Raw genomic sequence first — 17,620 nt, forward strand, 5'->3', positions numbered from 1 at the left:
GGGAATACAATCTAAATATAAGGTAGGGGAATGTGTCTGAGTGGGTTACTCTTTGGAGGGTGAACTTGTTGGGTTTAAGGGCCTGTTTCCACACTGTAGGGAATCTAATCTAATATCCTGAAGGGAAAATATTAATCCCTTAAATTAGTCACCCTTTGGCTTTACATTAGCGTCCATTTTCCAAGTGTAAAATCAGCTGCGAGTTTTTTTTCCAGTTAAGATGCAGTTCTTGCGTTGTGGCACAAATATTAATTTAATTCCAAATTGGGTTTAAAGAATTAGGATTCACCCCAGATTATAATACGTTCACTTTGTTACATCGGGAAAATATTTGGAATTAAGAATCTTGACTTTTAGATTTTTTTCCCCCAGAAAGCCCCTGAATAATTCCTAAAAGACAATACATTGATTTTAAAAAATCCGAAAGGATGCCAAAAATTGCCGAGGATGGATCACTTGACGCGAAATGTTAACTATTTCTCTGCACAGTCGCTGCCAGACCTGCTGAGCTTTTCCAGCAATTTGTTTTTGGCTCCATCTTCTTTCATTTGATATTATAATTCATTCTAAATTCAAAACGTCTTTTTTTCGCTCATTCCTAAGCATTTATCTTCAAGGGTCAGATTTCCTGCTTTTCCTGTGAAGACCTTACTCATTAACACTGGCACATCGCCAAGTTGCCAAAGAGTTCGGAATGTCAGCATAAAAATTGTCATATGACTGTTTGAACTTTGAGATGTATCGCCTTGGCTAGCAAATATATCAGAAACAAGAAATCTTTGTAATATGTTCAGATTTTGTTGCATGATACATCGTTGCGGTTTTGACTTGTTTCAGTAGACACATCCAACTTTGAAAAAAAATCCACCCATGAAGCATACAGTGTAGGAGGTGGAGCCAATGGGTCCGCCCAGATGAGCAATGCTGATTGGAAAAGCCCACACTTGTGCAGTGTTTGCTAGCTGGGTAGCGTATTAGTGCTGGATAAACGGCCCACCGAAGAAACATGAAACTTGGATGTTTTCAGTTGTTCTAAGAAAACCAGTCTGCCAGCTGTACTATGATGTGTAGGTGTAGGTAAGTAGGTGAACTCCGTTGTGATCTAACTGCACTGTTAACAGCTAGAGGGGGAAAAAATGTTTCGTGAGGCTCGGTTTTGATGCTCGTTTCTATCGGAACTATTTTGGATAGACTTTCCAGTTGCTTTGAATAGTTAAATTTTTTCGTCTAGAAGTCTTCCAAGCCTGGGCTGATGTACTTACTGCACGAGAAAGAATGCTTAGCACTTATCCAAAACACACCACGCCCTTTAAATTACTTTTGAAGTACAGATCTTTCAGTTCTTGGCCATATACAGTAACCAAATCGCACGTAGCAAATGAGATTTTATTTAGTGTTTTTTTTTGCTGTGTTAGCGGAGATAAGCATGCCGGTCAGTATATCAGAAGAACGTATCGATTTTTTTCCCCCAAACTTCAAGTTAAGCAATTCAGTACACGTGGAGACGAGATTGACATGTCATCTGAGAGGCATTCCAGACTGTGCAGCACACCCTCAATATCTCAGTGACATGTCAACCTGTTTTAAATCCTTCACCCCATCCGCTTACCACCAAACGGTTTGAGGCCACTCTGGGCAATTGAATCATCTTTCACACATAACGTGCATGTTGAAGAGTTAGAATGCAATATTGCAAATGTACAGGATTAAAAATACAGGACGTAAAGGATCAGTGACGCCGGCGCTTGGAATTTCTAAACTGTTAATCATTCCAGCCGGAGGCTGGTTTTAAGTTCTGCCACAATTACAGTTTACATTCCTTAAGTGCAGAAGGACTCTTGATGAAAAGTCGCCTCTGGTTAACAGCTAGTATGTCACTATAAAGTGTCATTGTTTTGTTGTCTCATATCTATTTGACAGCAAACCCTCGTAAACTTAGTTCAGTCAAAACTGCCTCCGTGCTCATGACTAACAAAGATCATCTGACTTGCTAATTTTAAAATACTGATGTATTTAAAATACTGATGTACAGAACAGAAATTTGAGTTTTAAATAGATGATCGCACGGGACAGAGCATTGTCATTTTGGGAGGAGTTGATGCTGACCAATATAATTGACAGCTCGTATTCATCCATTGAAAAAGCAATGTCAATATTCTAACAAATGCAAATCACTGAACACTATTTAAACTTGACTCAACATTGCTGACTAATTTAAAAATGGGCATGGGTGTGACAGGCTGCACCTTGTTTGTTTTGTTGAAAAGAAACAGTAGGGTAACATTCATGCAATACTTTTGATAGAAGATAGAACTGCTTTCTCTTTCTCAGCAGAAAAGCATGCATACACATTAATTATTTTGCTGTCATTGCTGTAATACTGTATAAGAAATAACCCATTATGCTGGTGTTAGGTAACAGCTTCCTGAACTTTGAACAGTGAAGGATTCAACCCTATCTTGACCATGTAACAGATATTGCAATGCAATTCCCAGAGCTGAAGTTTACTTAATCAGTTCATTTAAAATAGAATCAGGTAAGTGTCTGATTACGGAAGAGACAGAAGTGATCGGATTATGGCAGCATAGCTTTCGTCTAACTTCATTTGCGCTGACAGTGTCAAACCATGGGGTTGAGGATGCAAAACAGGCAAACTCTTTTCTGCCTGTTGAATTCAACATAACTGACCATCACATATAGAATACAATAGGTGTCTGACACATATCGTTTTTATTCACATTGGCTGTTGGCATTAACCAGCCCAAGTTACTCTGGAGAATGTGGTGGTGAGCTGACTCTTGAACCACTGCAATCCATTTGCTGTACATAGACCCATAATGTCATTAGGGAGAGTGTTCTAGGAGCTTGACACAGCAACACTGAAGGAACAGCAATGTAATTCCATGTCAGGATAAGTGAACAGCTTGAGGGGGAGTTTGCAGGTGGTGCTGTCCTATGAATCTGATTTCCTTTCCAACTAAAAGGGCTGCGAATGCTGGGAATCAGAAACACCAACAGAAATTGCTGGTAACATTCAGCAGGTCTGGCAGCATCTGTGGAGAGCAATCAGTTAACATTTTGGGTCCAGTGATACTTCCTCAGAACTGATGGTAGCTAGAAAAAGCTGTTTTCTTTTTATAAATGCAGAAGATTGGGTGGGGCGTGGGAAAGGGGTGAAGATGATAAAGGAGTAAATGATAGATAGTGCCCAAGGAGAGCTGGACGGTTAGACAGACAAAGGAGTGGACATTTATTAACCTAGGAGAATGAATAGCAGCTACTGGGATAACAAAGTCTGGTGTGTGGGGTTGGGAGAAGTTGCCTCAAGCCTCAAATTGTTTAACTCAATATTTAGTCCAGAAGGCTGTAGAGTTCCAAAGCAGAAAATGAGGTGCTATTCTTCTAGCTTGTGCTGCGGAAAGCCTGTGGTAGAGATGTTGGCCAGGGAATAGGATGGGGTATTGAAGACAACTGGAAGCTCAGGCAGAACGTAGGTGCTCCACAAAGCAAAATAGTCTCCCACTCTATGCTTCATTTCCCCAATCTACAGGATGTACAATAATAATGGCTAACCTTATTAAAAAAGGGAAAACAATCCACTTTTAGAATTTAGTTTTATAATATTATTTGGCAGTAATAGTAAACTTTAAAAACTAGCGACTGCAGAAGGAATCTGGCAGGTTATCAACATACAGGCAGTTCCCAGGTCAGCAACAGATTCCAAGTCGATTTATTTCAAAGTTGGAGCACAATTCAGGACAATAGAAAGCAGCTGTTCATAAGTACAGGATGTGGAGATGCTGGTGTTGGACTGGGGTAGACAAAGTTAAAAAATACACAACAGTAGGATATAGTCCAACAGGTTTATTTCGAGGCACAAGCTTTCAGAGTGCTGTTCCTTCGTCAGGTAGCGGTGTTGCAGGAGTACAGGAAGCATTCATCTGTCAGATCTGAAAATTTTAAAATGTGCAGACTCACGTTTGTAAATAAGTATTCATAACTCAAATATTCCTAAATCAGAGGGCCTCTGAAATGTAACAGAACCTCCAGCAGCAGATGAAGGAGGGGACCGAGCAAGGCAGCATGAACAATGGGGTGGAAGAAAGGGAGTTTTTGGGGGAGAAAGCCCTGATGGGAAAAATGAGCAGACAAAAGATAACCAACTGTAAACTGCAGACTATGCAATGTAAATGTTGTCTTCCATGATTGTCAGGGTGCCTGCAGCAGAATAACGTAAGCCCCTGGTTCACAAGTTTGAGCCTCATCCATTTGTTCAAGTGTCATGTTACGAAAAGGAGTTTTAGTCCCAGTGACACTGACTTCCTGTGAATTTCATTGTGGTAATATCGGCTCAGGCTGGGGGATTGGTTGCAGAGAGAGGTGAAGATGTTTCTGCCTGAAGTGTGAAGCCTATTTAGAGAACGCAAGGAAAAATAACTGAACAAAAATCCCCACAAAAACCTGAAAGAACTGCTGGAAATCAGAAACAAAAACAAATTGCTGGAAAATCTCGGCAGGTCTTGCAGCATCTGTAGAAAGAAATCAGTTAATGTTTTCAGTTCAAGTGACCCTTCTTCAGAACTGATAACTAGGAAAGGTTGGTTTTTATACAGAACATGGGGTGAAGGTAAAGAATAAACTACAGGTAGAGTTAGAGCCCAAAGAGAGAGAAAAAGAGTTGGACAGACAAAAAGAATGGTTAAATGAGTATAGGGCAATGAATAACTGCAATATGGGGGCTATTAGAAGCAGATAGTGGGTTGTTTTGGGTAGTGTTGGCGTAAGGACATGGCCTTTTGGCTGTAAAATTGATGAACTCCATATTAAATCCAGAAGACAGTAGAGTGCCCAAGGGGAAAATAAAGGTGTTGTTCTTCAGGCTTGTGCTGAGTTTTAAATTAGATTAGTTACAGTGTGGAAACCGGGTGGAAACAAGCCCTTCAGCCCAACAAGTCCACACCAACCCTCCAAAGCACAACCCCGTTCTCCTACATTTACCCCTTCACCTAACACTACGGGCAATTTAGCTCAGCCAATTCACCTAACCTGCACGTTTTTGGACTGTGGGAGGAAACCAGAGCACCCAGAGGAAACCCATGCAGACACAGGGAGAATGATTGTGCAAGCTCTACAGTCGCCTGAGGCGGGAATTGAACCCCAGTCTCTGGCGCTGTGAGGCAGCAGTGCTAACCACTGTGCCACCGTGCTGCCCAGCAATCTGAGACAGATGTTGCCCAGGAAACAGGATGGTGTGTTGAAGTGGCAGGCACTACAAACTCAGGATGTTTCTTTGCAGGCAGAACACAGGTATTCTGCGAATTGGTCACCCAGTCTATGTTTCATTTCCCCACTACAGAGGAGATCACATTGCGAGCCACAAATGCAGTAGAATAGATTGAGTCAAGTGCACGTAAAGCACTGCTTCATCTGGAAGGAGTGCTTGGGGCCTTGGATACTGAGGAGGGAGGATATAAACTGCCAGATATTTCTCCTGCAGTTGCAGAAGGTGTATGTACTATGAGGTTGTTGGATCAAAGGAGGAGGAGTCGACCAGGGCGTCCTGGGGTGGGGCGGGGAGGGGGAGGGGGAGCAGTCTCAGTGGAAGGTTGACAAGAAAGGGGAGGGAATGCTGTTGACAGAAATGGCAGCTAATGATCCTCTTGATGTGGATGCTGGTGGAATGATGGGGGATTCTATCACTTATGTAGGAAGGAAGAAAGCAGGTGAAGGCTGAAGTGTGGGAAATGGGTCAGACCTGGCTGACAGCCCTGTCAGCTGGGGATTCCTTGGTTGGAGGAAGAAGGTGGACATTTTGGATGTTCCCTTGTTGAAGTTGGCTTCATAAGAGAACTGGGCAAATGGAATAGAGGTTTCACAGGAAGCAAAAGTGTGAGGATGTATAGTCTAGGTAACTAAGGGAGTCAGTGGGTTTGTAGTGGATATTGGTAGTCAGTCTATCCCCAGAAATGGAAACAGATGTTGGGGAAGGGAAGTGTCAGAGATGGACCTAATCAAAATTGGAAGCAAAATGGATAGCCATTTCTAATTCCAGATGAGAGGGGGAAGCAGCATCGATGACATCATTGATATCCCAGAGGAAAAGAAACAGTTGTGATGGGGGCCAGAATAGGACTGGAACAAAAGGATGTTCCACGTAGCCCACAAAGAGACAGGCATAACTGGGACCCACATAGGAACCTATAGCCACTTCTTTGACATGAAGAAAATGAGAAGGGTTAAAAAAGGAGGAGGGTGGTGTTTGGAGATAGTTTAGGCCCTTTTCAAGAAAGAAGCAGAGAGCCCTGAGCCCTCCTGATGGGGGATGGACGTGAATTGCATGTCCATAAGAGAGAGGACACAGCTGGAGCCTGTGAACTGGAAATTCTGAAACTAAGGCATCAGAAGAATTTCAGGTGTCAGTGGGAAGGGACTGGACATGAAGAGGAAGAAAACCAAATCAGGGTAGGAAGAGGTGAGTTCTGAGGGGCAGGAAAAACAAGGGTTCTTCCAGGGCCGTCCTATTTGTGGATTTTGGGAAAGTAGTAGAAGCAAGTTGTGCGAGGTTAAAAACTGTGAGCTTGGAGTCAGTGGGTGGAGATCAGCAGATGAATGACTACTGTGGACATAGTAGCCTAGTCTTCCATGGTCTGAGAGAAGATAGGAAGTATTGAGCTGGCACTCAGCCTGAGTGTTGTAGAGGTGAGTCTGCCGGACAACAGCAGCACCACCCTCATCAGGAGGCTTAAGTACAAACTCAGGGTTGGATCTGATAGCAGAGAGTGCAGTTAATCAACTTTAGAGGGAGATAGGTTGGAATGAAGTTGGGGGTGGGGGTGCAAACATTGAGGCAACCAATGTCACATTAGCAGTTCTAGGGCTTGAGGTCATGCCCTTATTCCAAGCCCTACATACCAGGCCTTGTCATCACAGACTATTAACGTACACAACCTATATCGGGGTAGCATGGTGACTCAGTGTTTAGTGCCAGGGTCCCAGGTTTGGGCAGCTGTCTGTTTGGAGTTTGCATGTTTACCCTGTGTTTTCACTGGGTGCTCCAGTTTCCTCCCAAAGTCCACAGATGTACAAATTAGGTGGATTGGTCATGTTAAAATTGCCCATGTATTGGTTAGGTGCATTAGCAATGGAAGGTGTAGGATTTCAGGAAAGGGGTGAGTTTGGGTAGGATGCTCTTCAGAGGCTCAGTGTGGACTTGTTGGGCCGAGTGGCCTGTTTCCACACTGTAGACATTCTATTTTATCATCTGCTGCTAATAGCCCCCATTAGAGTCATAGAGATGTACAGCTATTCATTCCCCCAAACTGGCTTTTTACCCACTTCTCTGTCTGTCCAACTGATTCTCTCTCTTTGGGGGTCTATCTCCACTATGATTTAACTTCCCTTCCCCCTGCTCCATCCCATTTTCTGTACAAATATCAACCTTTCCTTAGCTCCCATCAGTTCTGAAGAAGGGCCACTGGACCCAAAACATTAACTCAGATCTCTCTCTCCATGGATACTGCCAGAATTGCTAAGGCTTTCCAGCAATTTCTATTTCTGCTCAAGAAAAATAGCTTTTTGGCAGCACAGAGCAGATAAGACTGAAAGCAGAACTGGTAAGGGCGACAATAGTTTCTAAAAAAAAAATCATTTTTCGGATAATAGAATCTTATTTACCTGCAGAAGCTCATTGGAAATAAATACTCTCCTGTCTACCATAACAATTCTGGATGTGTTTCAAGATGCTGTATTCTGAGTCCTGTAAAGTCTGTATTTTTATTTTTCCATATTGTTAACTGTAGACTGAAATGGAAAAAAGGCACAAAACTGCAAGGATTTCTACAGTTTTAAAAATAACCCAACTGACTGTGTCTGTCAGGATTATTTACACAGTTGGTATTCAAGCAGTAGTTGAAATGTAGTTTGCAATATACAGTCAGAGGGAAATGGGTCTGGATGGGTGACTCTTGTGAGGGTCAGTGTGGACTTGTTGGGCCAAATGGCCCGTTTCCACACTATACGGAATCTAATCCAAAAAAAAAGAGCTGGAGCTAATAGCTCTGGAAAACAGAGATTCAATCAAAAACAAGTAACTCATTAGTCCCTAATCTACAGACCAGTTATCAGCAAAGGCCATTTACCTTCCAATAAATGTGAGATTAGTTCTGAGGTAGCTGAACAGATTGGTGCTGTGAATAGGTCAATGAGAAGTCATCGGATCTTCACCAGCTCAGAAGCAGTGGCAGTTCTCTGCAGTTGAAACCACGCAGCCTGACAAAAACCAGTTTGTTCTCCTTCCAGTTGCTGTAAGCTGTGACTTTTAATTAAGTCTCAGGCGTTTTCAACTGTGGTCCAACCACTCTATACCTCCTGCAAGTCAATGAAAGCATCGAGAGAAGACAGTGAAGCAGGGTTCTGATCAGCTAAGCACTTGCCAAGATGGATGCAGCTCCAACACCACTCAAGAAGCTTGACTCCATCCAGATCAAAGCAGCCCATTTGATTGGCATCACGTTCACAAAAATCCATTCCTTTAACCACCAGCTCATCCAGAAAATGCACTGCAGAAATTCACCAAAGATCCTCAGACAGTACCTTCTAAATCCATAAATCACTTCCATCCAGGAGGGCAAGGGCAGCACATATATGGGAACACCATTAACCAGTGAGTTCCCCTCTAATAGGCTCGTCACCCTGAGTTGGAAATATATCTGCTTCTTCATGTGGCTTAATCAAATTCCTGAATTTCAACCCTAACCCCCACAACAACATTCTAGGTTTACCGACAGTAGATGGACCACCATGGTTCAAGGAGGCAGTTCACCACCACCACCTTCTCAAGGGCAACTAGGGATAGGCAATAAATGCTGCCATCCCATGAGTGAATTGAGACCATCGAACTGCTTTGCAAGCTCTCTCACCATCCATAGCACCTTTCTTCCCATCTGTCTGTGGGATTTTAAGGGGTTAGTAGAATTCTATGCCAATACTTCATAATTATTTACCTGTAGCTGGAGTCTATTTGCTTGCACTAAATAGTACATTTTGTTAAGTACAGAAATCTGGTTAACCTGATTCTAAAGGACAGCAAAATTCCTTAATTTAGCTGACTTCCTAAAATCTTTAACTGTTGTGATGGCTCAAATAATGTCAGGGCTTGATTTCCAGTGCTCAACCCAGTGAGTCATAACAGTCCAGTCTTGCTATAGCAATAGTAATGGCTAATAGGATAAATGGTGTGGTTGCTCACTTTATATTAACTGGTCATGCCGTTAGCTGGAAAAGAAAGGCTTTTTGGCTCATACCGCACTCTTGTCTGCCAGATCCACTGCATTGGCTTGAGAGCCAGGAGAAGAGTGCAGCTTTATTATGTTATCTTTGGATTCTCGATTTCATATTTTTGTAAGCGGTTGCAAACTCTTACATGAAATTCAGCTTAAAAACATGTTAAGGAAATGCCTAGACTGGAACTTGTTTTTACAAGCCTGACATGAAGACATTTCATTTGTTTGCATGTTTCACAGAGCAATGATTTCCATTAGACTGGTTACGTTATTGAACATGGCATAAGATTTTCTCCTGCGTTTAAATTGAGAGGTAACACAAACCACCAAAAAGAAAGGGAGGGGTACATAATTAACATTAATACATTTGATGGCAATAGCAAAATAGAGATGAGACATTTCCTGTGGAAGAAAAGGATTAGAGGACATGGAGGAGGAGTCTTGTATATACTCCTCAACATCTCGATGTATTGAGGAACTCAAAAGATCCCTTACCAACAGAGTTTTCTGTCAGCCATTTTAGGTTTGTTCACTCCAATTACACCAATTGTATGATCCTTTGATCTGTCTGCCTATTAAATCTGTGTTGGTGTGCCCTCTCTCACTGCACCTGTCAAAGAAATGTCACTCCAATCGTCTGCAATTTCAAATAAACCTGTTGGATTATAACCTGGTGTCATGTGATTTGACTTCCTCTGCATAATGTCAGAGCTGGTGAGCAAGAGGGAGGAAAAAGAAAAGCAAGGTTAAGGTAAGCAATACATTGCCCCACAAACAAGAAGGCCACTTATAGGGATAGTAGTGTATGTATGTACATCACTCCACAGCTATAATATAGCTTGAAGGTTACCAACTCACTGGAGGAGATTGCAGCTAAAATTGACTTAAGCCTGCATCATCCCAGCATGAGTAGCTGTAGATAAGACACTACAGGGTCACTAGTGAAAGGACGTTTACTGTCATCCCACATCAAAACAGTGCACAAGAGATCCTGGTTCTCCCCCAGAGCAGTGCTGAGTACACAACTGGAATGTGGAAAGAGCCTGAAATCCCTCTTTAACAGAGAACCACAGCTATGATGTCAATAGCCTGATCCTGCATTTCAGCAAATTGTGATTTCATGACCTCAGGCGGTGCTGTTGCAACACAAACAGAGACATCTGTTGCAACACTAACAGAGGCGTGGTCTCTAGTTTAGCTGTGCCTGAAGCTGCCCCTCACATGGAAGAGGCGGCTCTCCTCTGGCAAGCCAAGCACTATACCAAGAATTTGTTATGCATGCCTGTTCTTCGAATACACCCTTTCCCATGCATCATTCCACTGAAAACCTGTGTTTGAGCTGCTCCTGACTTCAGTCTGGTAATTTTGCTACCCTTGCTTTCCAGTCTGACTATGGGTAATACCTGTCTGATGAGTCACCATGTATAATTCTCTTATTGCCGGTCTCTAAAAAACCTCAGCCAGTACTAAGATGGTTGACTGCACACATGAGACCAAAGGACAATGTTTCACCTTCATCACTCTGCTTCCTGAACATAATGTTTTCCTGCAGCTGCTTGATCAGCTCACAGCTCTTGATGATCTCAAACTGAGAATACTCAAGGGTAGCTGTTGAAGGAATATTTTAAATAAAAAAAACAAAGTCTGTACTTCAATTTACACACTGGATGGGATTGTAAGGTGAGAGTGCAAGTGGTATGCAAGGAGGCAGGTTAGGTAGGAATTTACCAGGATATTTTGGGTTTTCAGTTTTGCTGCTGGGTATGGCATCAGTCAAGAATGCACACCAATAGATTAGCAGCACCATCAAGCATAGAAAACTGTTGTCTCTCCTCTTCTGGTCAGGTCTCATTGTTGTCTTAGTCCTGCAAGGCGACAGAGTGTGGCTCAATATATTTAAGGAATTCGCATTTCTTTGTTGAACAGCTTACAGTGTGAGCAAACAGAGGTTTAATGATGGGTGGGCAAGAGAGAGAGAGACAGCCTGGGAGTACTTGTACTTTGTGATGGTGAAGTGAATCTCTGGAATGCAGCAGCTGAGTTGTTTGTGGCTATTGGAGAATGTCAGTTTTAAAGGACCAATCCAGTCTTTGGCCTACTATTCCATCTGGAAACAGTAAGTTTATACTGTTGAACAAATTGCCTTACTGCAGCTACTTTCGTCATAAAACTCATTACAGAACCAGGAAGAAAATAATCTCATACTAAATAATTATTTCCTTCCCGGGATTATTGAACAAGGATTATACATCAAGAAAAAGATCATTGGGTTCATTTCTTATTTAGAATTTTTAAGATGTACCAACTAAGTTTCAGTGCTGTGAAGTACTTTTCTCACAATGTAAAAATTTGGATAAACAATCACTATTGTAGTTGCAGCCTTAGTTATGAGACTTTTGAATGTGTTCATGGGGGAGGTGGAGGGTAGTGGTTCTTTGTTCTGTACGCCTTGTGTATATCATATACTGACAATTACAGGTAAAAAGCACTATGGCTGGAATTTTTCTTTTAAACTCAGCCAATCTTGCACCAGGACCAAAAGCACATGGCAACGATATTGAGAGAGGTGACAATGCAGGAATCAGGGGGCCTGGGAAGTTCCACGAAATGCTGGTATCATCTTCAAAAGCCAGTCTGCAACACAATAGTCCAGAAGTCTGAGGGGAGTAGTGAGGATGTCTGGTCAACAGCACAAAGTGAAGATATGATCAAGTTTCAGTCAAAGGACTTTTCAGAATGCAGACCAGTCATCCATCAACCTCCTCAGTAGTGATGCATTGTTGGGGGGATAATCTATTAACTGTACAAACTACTGGAGCAATGGGGGGCAAACTCTAGTCGCTGGAGTCATACCTGACACAGAAGATGGTTGTAGTTGTTGGTGGTGGTCAGTCACCTCAGCTCCAGGTCATCTCTGCAGGAGTTCCTCAGGGTAGTGTTTTCGGCCAAACCATCTTCAGCTGCTCCCTCATTGACTTTCTTCTCAAAGTCCAAAATACGGATGTTCATCAATGATTGATCAATGTTCAGCACCATTTGCGACTCTTCAGGTACTAAGCAAACCATGTTCAAATAGTCATAGAGATGTACAGCATGGAAACAGACCCTTCGGTCCAACTTGTCCATGCTGACCGGATATCCTAACCTAATCTCGTCCTATTTGCCAACACTTGGCCCATATCCCTCCAAACCCTATTTATGTACCTATCCAGATGCCTTTTAAAAAGGCTGTAATTGTACCTGCCTCCACCACTTCCTCTGGCAGCTCATTCCACACACAGACACCACCCTCTGCATGAAAAAGGTCCCTTTTATATCTTTCTCCTCTCACCGTAAACCTATGCCCTCTAGTTCTGGACTCCCTCATCCAGGGAAAAGACTTTGTCTATTTATCCTATCCATGCCCCTCATGATTTTATAAACCTCTACAAGGTCACCCCTCAGCCTCCGACGCTCCAGGGAAAACAGCCCCAGCCTATTCAACCTTTCCCTTTAGCTCAAATCCTGCAACCTTGGCAACATCCTTGTAAATCTTTTCTGAACCATTTCAAGTTTCGCAACTTCCATCTGATAGGAAGGAGACCAGAATTGCATGCAGTATTCCAAATAGTGGCCTAACTAATGTCCTGTACAGCTATAACATGACCCCCTAACTCTTGTACTCAATGCTCTGACCAGTAAAGGAAAGCATACTAAGCACCACCTTCACTATACTTGAAAGTGGAGTCGCAAGTAGAGAGGAACTATGAACCTGCACTCAAAGGTCTCTTTGTTTAGCAACACTCCCTCAGACCTTACCGTTAAGTGTATAAGTCCTGCTAAGATTTGCTTTTCCAAAATGCAGCACTTTGCATCTAAATTAAACTCCATCTCCCATTCCTCAACTCATTGGCCCAAAATGCAACTAGATCTGCACACTATCTAGGCTTGGGTAACATTCATGCCACACAAATGACCAGCAATGACCATCTCCCATAAGAGACAATCTAACCATCATCCCTTGAAATTCAATGGTATTACCATCAACTGAATCCCTCACCATCAACATCCTGGGTATTAGCATTGACCATAAAACTCAACTGGATAAACAATATAAACACAGCGGCTACAAGAAGAAGTCAGGTTAGGAATACTGCAGCAAGTAACTCATTTCCTGACGCCCACAAAGCCTGTCCATCATCTACAAGGCACATGTCAGGAGTGTGATTGAATACTCATTTAGCTGGATGGGTGCAGATTCAACAACATTTGACATTTGACACTATCCAGGACAAGCCATTTGATTAGCAACACGTACACAAGCATTGATACTACTATAACCATCTACTACTACAACTACTACAAGGTGCACAACAGAAATTCACCAAAACTCCATATAACAGTACCTTCCAAACCCATTACTACCTCCATGGAGAAGGACAAGGGTAACAGCAAGGGATTGTCCCATTGTACAAGTTCCCCTCCAAGCCACACTCACTTGGAAATATCTCTCCATTCCCTTACCATCATTCATTCTCACTTCATTGAGCTGCTGTGGTACATAGACCCACACACAAAAAAAAAAGCAGCTCATCACCACTGCCTTCTCAAGAGAACCTAAGGACTGACAACAAATGCTGGCCAGTGATGCCCATGTCCTACAATTGAATAATAAAAATATTGTAATTATTAAAACAGTCCAAAATCCCCATCTGTATCTCTAAGTTGAAGTTTTTCTTAAAAAAACATTACACGCACTTGAGAAGCCCAGTCACAAGATGCTGAGAAGGGCTCCCTTCACTACCAGATGTTAAATTTTGGACAGCACTGCTCCCTCACAGCATCATGGACCTGGGTTAGAGTCTTCAGAAGCTGGAATATCTGAGGATTTTGCACATTCGCCCTGTGCCTGCGAAGGTTTCCTCTGGTTTCCTCCTGTGGTCAAAAGATGTGCAAATTAAGTGAATTGGCCATGCTAAATTGCCCATAGTGTTTAGGGATGTGTAGGCTAGGTGCATTAGTCAGGGGAAATGTAAGTAATAGGATCGGAGAATGGGTCTGGGTGGGATAGTTTGAGGGCCAGTGTGGACATCTTAGGCTAAATGGCCTGTTGCCATACTGTAGGGATTTGTTGTTGCAGGTATAAATATTCATTGCCCATCCCTAGTTACTTATATTAAGTGCTTGCTAAGCCATGTCAACTATAGTGTCATGGTTCTCAAGTCAAATGCAGACAAGGCCAAGTAATCATGGGAGATTTTCTTCCCAAAGAATGATATTAGTGAATCAAATAAGTTTTTACAATGGATGTTTTGTGGTCATCGTTAAACTTTTACTTCAACATCTTCTCCCTTGCAAACACCAGATAGAACACTCAGCAGATCAGAGCTTTTTACACAGCTTTTCAGGTTTCAATCCAGTCAACCATAACTATGTGCCAGGTATGACTCCAACCAGTGGAGATATTTTCCCACTCTGGTCCAGTAGCTAGTGTGGTTAAAGGGGTCAGCATCCTGACAATCCAGCACTACAGGGTGGTGGTGAGGGATGACTGCTCTGCATTCTGAAGAGTCCAAGACCAGAAATGTAGGGCTTTTATTTTAAAAAAAAGATAGGAGGAAAACTCAGCATAATCTCCATTGGATTAATGACCTGTGCATTTTGTTGACTCAGGTAATAACAAAAGTGGTGTCCAAAAAATGCTTTTAGCCATTTTGCAGCTTTTTCTCTGGAGCTTTTGGAGGAATTGGCAGTCTCTTAAGAGATCACTCCATGTTTGGCAATCCTCCAGCAATGAAGAAGGGCACCTGTTAAAATAATGTCACGAAATTACAGATAGTTAGATGAAAGGGAGAAATTCTTCTTATTCAAAACGTAAAACTATTATTTCCCTCTCACAACAGCACTGACTTTAATCCTGTATGAAAACAGAAATATCTGGAGAACTACATCAAATTATTAATCCTATGTTGACACTGGTTTTTGAATGAGCATTTACAGAACAACGGGAGCACAAAGTTCACTTTGCCTGAATTTACTAGCAAAAACTCAAACTGCTGTGCTTCACCACGTTCTGATGACTGAAGACAATCATCTGTGCTAAAGTTGAAAAATTTGCCCTCTAATTTTTTGAGGTTCAATTAAAGTACAATATGCTTAGGAAGGGAGAGCCAAGATTTTGTTTTCATGTGGATTTACTGTGGAACATTGTAGTACCAGTTTCTAAAAGGAAAAATGGATTCTATTGTATGTTGAAAACAGTTGTTGGCATTTGGCTGAAACCTTTGCTATGCAGCAGTGAAGAACTAGACATTAATGTTGGCACCAGTTCTGCTGGAATTAGCATTTTAGTCTTTCTGAAATCTATTATAGCAGCACAGTCCAATTTTCTTCCAGTAAATCAGTTGCTGAGGCTCAGTACAGCTTGGCGCACTACCAGTGCCAACCAGATGAAGAACTTCCAATCTCGAGTTTTTGCAAATAAGTTTATTTTTTAAAAGTACAAGTTAAATAAGTGTTAAAAAGCAGATAAATGTGAGGATAAGTGACTTATTTTAAAATCAAAGACAATGCAAGCTAATGTCTGTTAAAATATGCAGAGAACTGCTGAGCAAATTTCTTTCTTATTAAAGAATTGTTCAGAAAAATAGTTGCTCAGAAATAATTATATAAAAATATGGTCAGCAGTGGGGACTCACTTACTTGAGCATTTTGTGACAAGGCTGAGAGAATTACATACAGCATTTGTTCAGTTATTTCACAAGTTAAAAACTACCTACACAGAGGATCCATGTCTCTCAAAAGGATGTTGATGGGCTAAAGGAGGATTGTCCATTGTCTACAAGGCACATGTCAGGTGTGTGAAGGAATCCACTCCACCAGGGTACAGCCCCAACACCACCCATGAAGCTCACTTTTTTTGACACCCTGTCCAATACCTTTAATGCTCGTTGGATGCTGCCTGAACTGCTGTGCTCTTCCAGCACCACTAATCCAATACCTTTAATATTCTGTCCCTTTATCAATGGCACACTGACAATACGTATGTACAAGATGCATTATACGAACTTGCCGAAAGTTTTGAAGGTGCTATTAAAAGGATCTGTCTAGAAGGACAAGGGCAGATATATGGGAACACCAACACCCTTGAGTTCCCCTGCAAACTGCACACCAACCTGACCTAGGACTACACTGCCACTGCTTTGGAATGACTGGCTCAGAATCTTGCAATTGTCCTTCCAATAGTACTGTCAGTGCATGTATCCCTAAAGGACCATAGTGGTGCAAGGTAGCTCACTGCTGCTTTCTTCAGGGACATTAGGGGTAGGCAATAATTGCTGAACTAAGTAGTGACATCCACATTACAAACAAACATTTGTCCATTCTGCTGTTTATGTTCCACCTAATGCTTCTTCTACAACTCTTTTCAGCATAGCCATCATTATATTTCCTTAAGGGCTCATTTGTTTTAATACGAAATAATGACACTGAAGTAAGGAAATGTCTCAAATAGCGTAATGGGGAATGTTGCAGATAAGATTTGAGCTTAAAAGTTATCTTTATTTGCAAATGCAATTTATTTCCTGAAGGTAGAAAGATTTTAAGTTTCATCAGGAATTATACCAATCCACTATTCACAGTTGGAGCCACACTCAAAGAAAGGATAGTCTCTGTAGCGTTAAAAGCTCTAGCCAACTTACTTTCTCTAAATCATGCTGGGAGCATGGAATTTACCTTAATTTTCGAGAAAAAAATTCCCATTCCCCACCTTGCCATTGAACTATAGGTTTCAAAGGTAGCACCAGAAACAGTTAATTAATGCATTCATTGCCAACATTCATATCCAGACCTAAAAAAAAAAGGACTAAGCTATAATGTTTACAGTCGTGCAACTCAAATGGTTTCCACATCACCTTATCAAGTAGCATTTACCTTATTTCAAGTCAAAAAGCAGGAAACCAGAAGAAACTTGTACATCCTGATCTCACTGACAACCATTTCCTGGGTTTGAAAGACGTGTTTATAAATGTATGATATTAAGAGTGAAAGTATTGTTCTTGTGTCTGTATAATGACATAAATAGGATAAAGATAATGGATAAGAAATCAGACGGCACCCAGTGTGTCCATTATGTGCTCTTGTTGCATAATTCTGTCAAATCTACCTTAAAAAAAAGGGTAAAATGTAATTCAAAGTTTTAAAGATGATACTGTTGTGTAAATTATCTTAAGTTTTACTAAATCCTTAATTAGTTTTGGTCTGATGTTGATTTTGTAATCATTTATTCAAACTATTAAAACTAGAGTTGAGTTATCTACAGAGGAAAATAAAGTTAAGGTTTGGCACAACACTGCAGAGCT

General features: G+C 41.6%; 1 protein-coding gene across 2 annotated transcripts in view; it reads left to right on the forward strand.

Annotated features, from left to right (window-relative positions):
* Window positions 1-937: 937 nt before the first annotated feature.
* The window catches only part of LOC140476276 (inverted formin-2-like), a 59,674-nt gene continuing 42,991 nt past the window's right edge, over window positions 938-17,620 (forward strand). For both annotated transcript variants that reach the window (XM_072568625.1, XM_072568626.1), the window contains exon 1: window positions 938-1,077. The gene's annotated coding sequence lies outside the window, so the exon portion shown is untranslated. The remainder of the gene's footprint in view (window positions 1,078-17,620) is intronic.

This window comes from Chiloscyllium punctatum, chromosome 4 (assembly GCF_047496795.1).
Source record: "Chiloscyllium punctatum isolate Juve2018m chromosome 4, sChiPun1.3, whole genome shotgun sequence".
Taxonomy (NCBI): domain Eukaryota; kingdom Metazoa; phylum Chordata; class Chondrichthyes; order Orectolobiformes; family Hemiscylliidae; genus Chiloscyllium; species Chiloscyllium punctatum.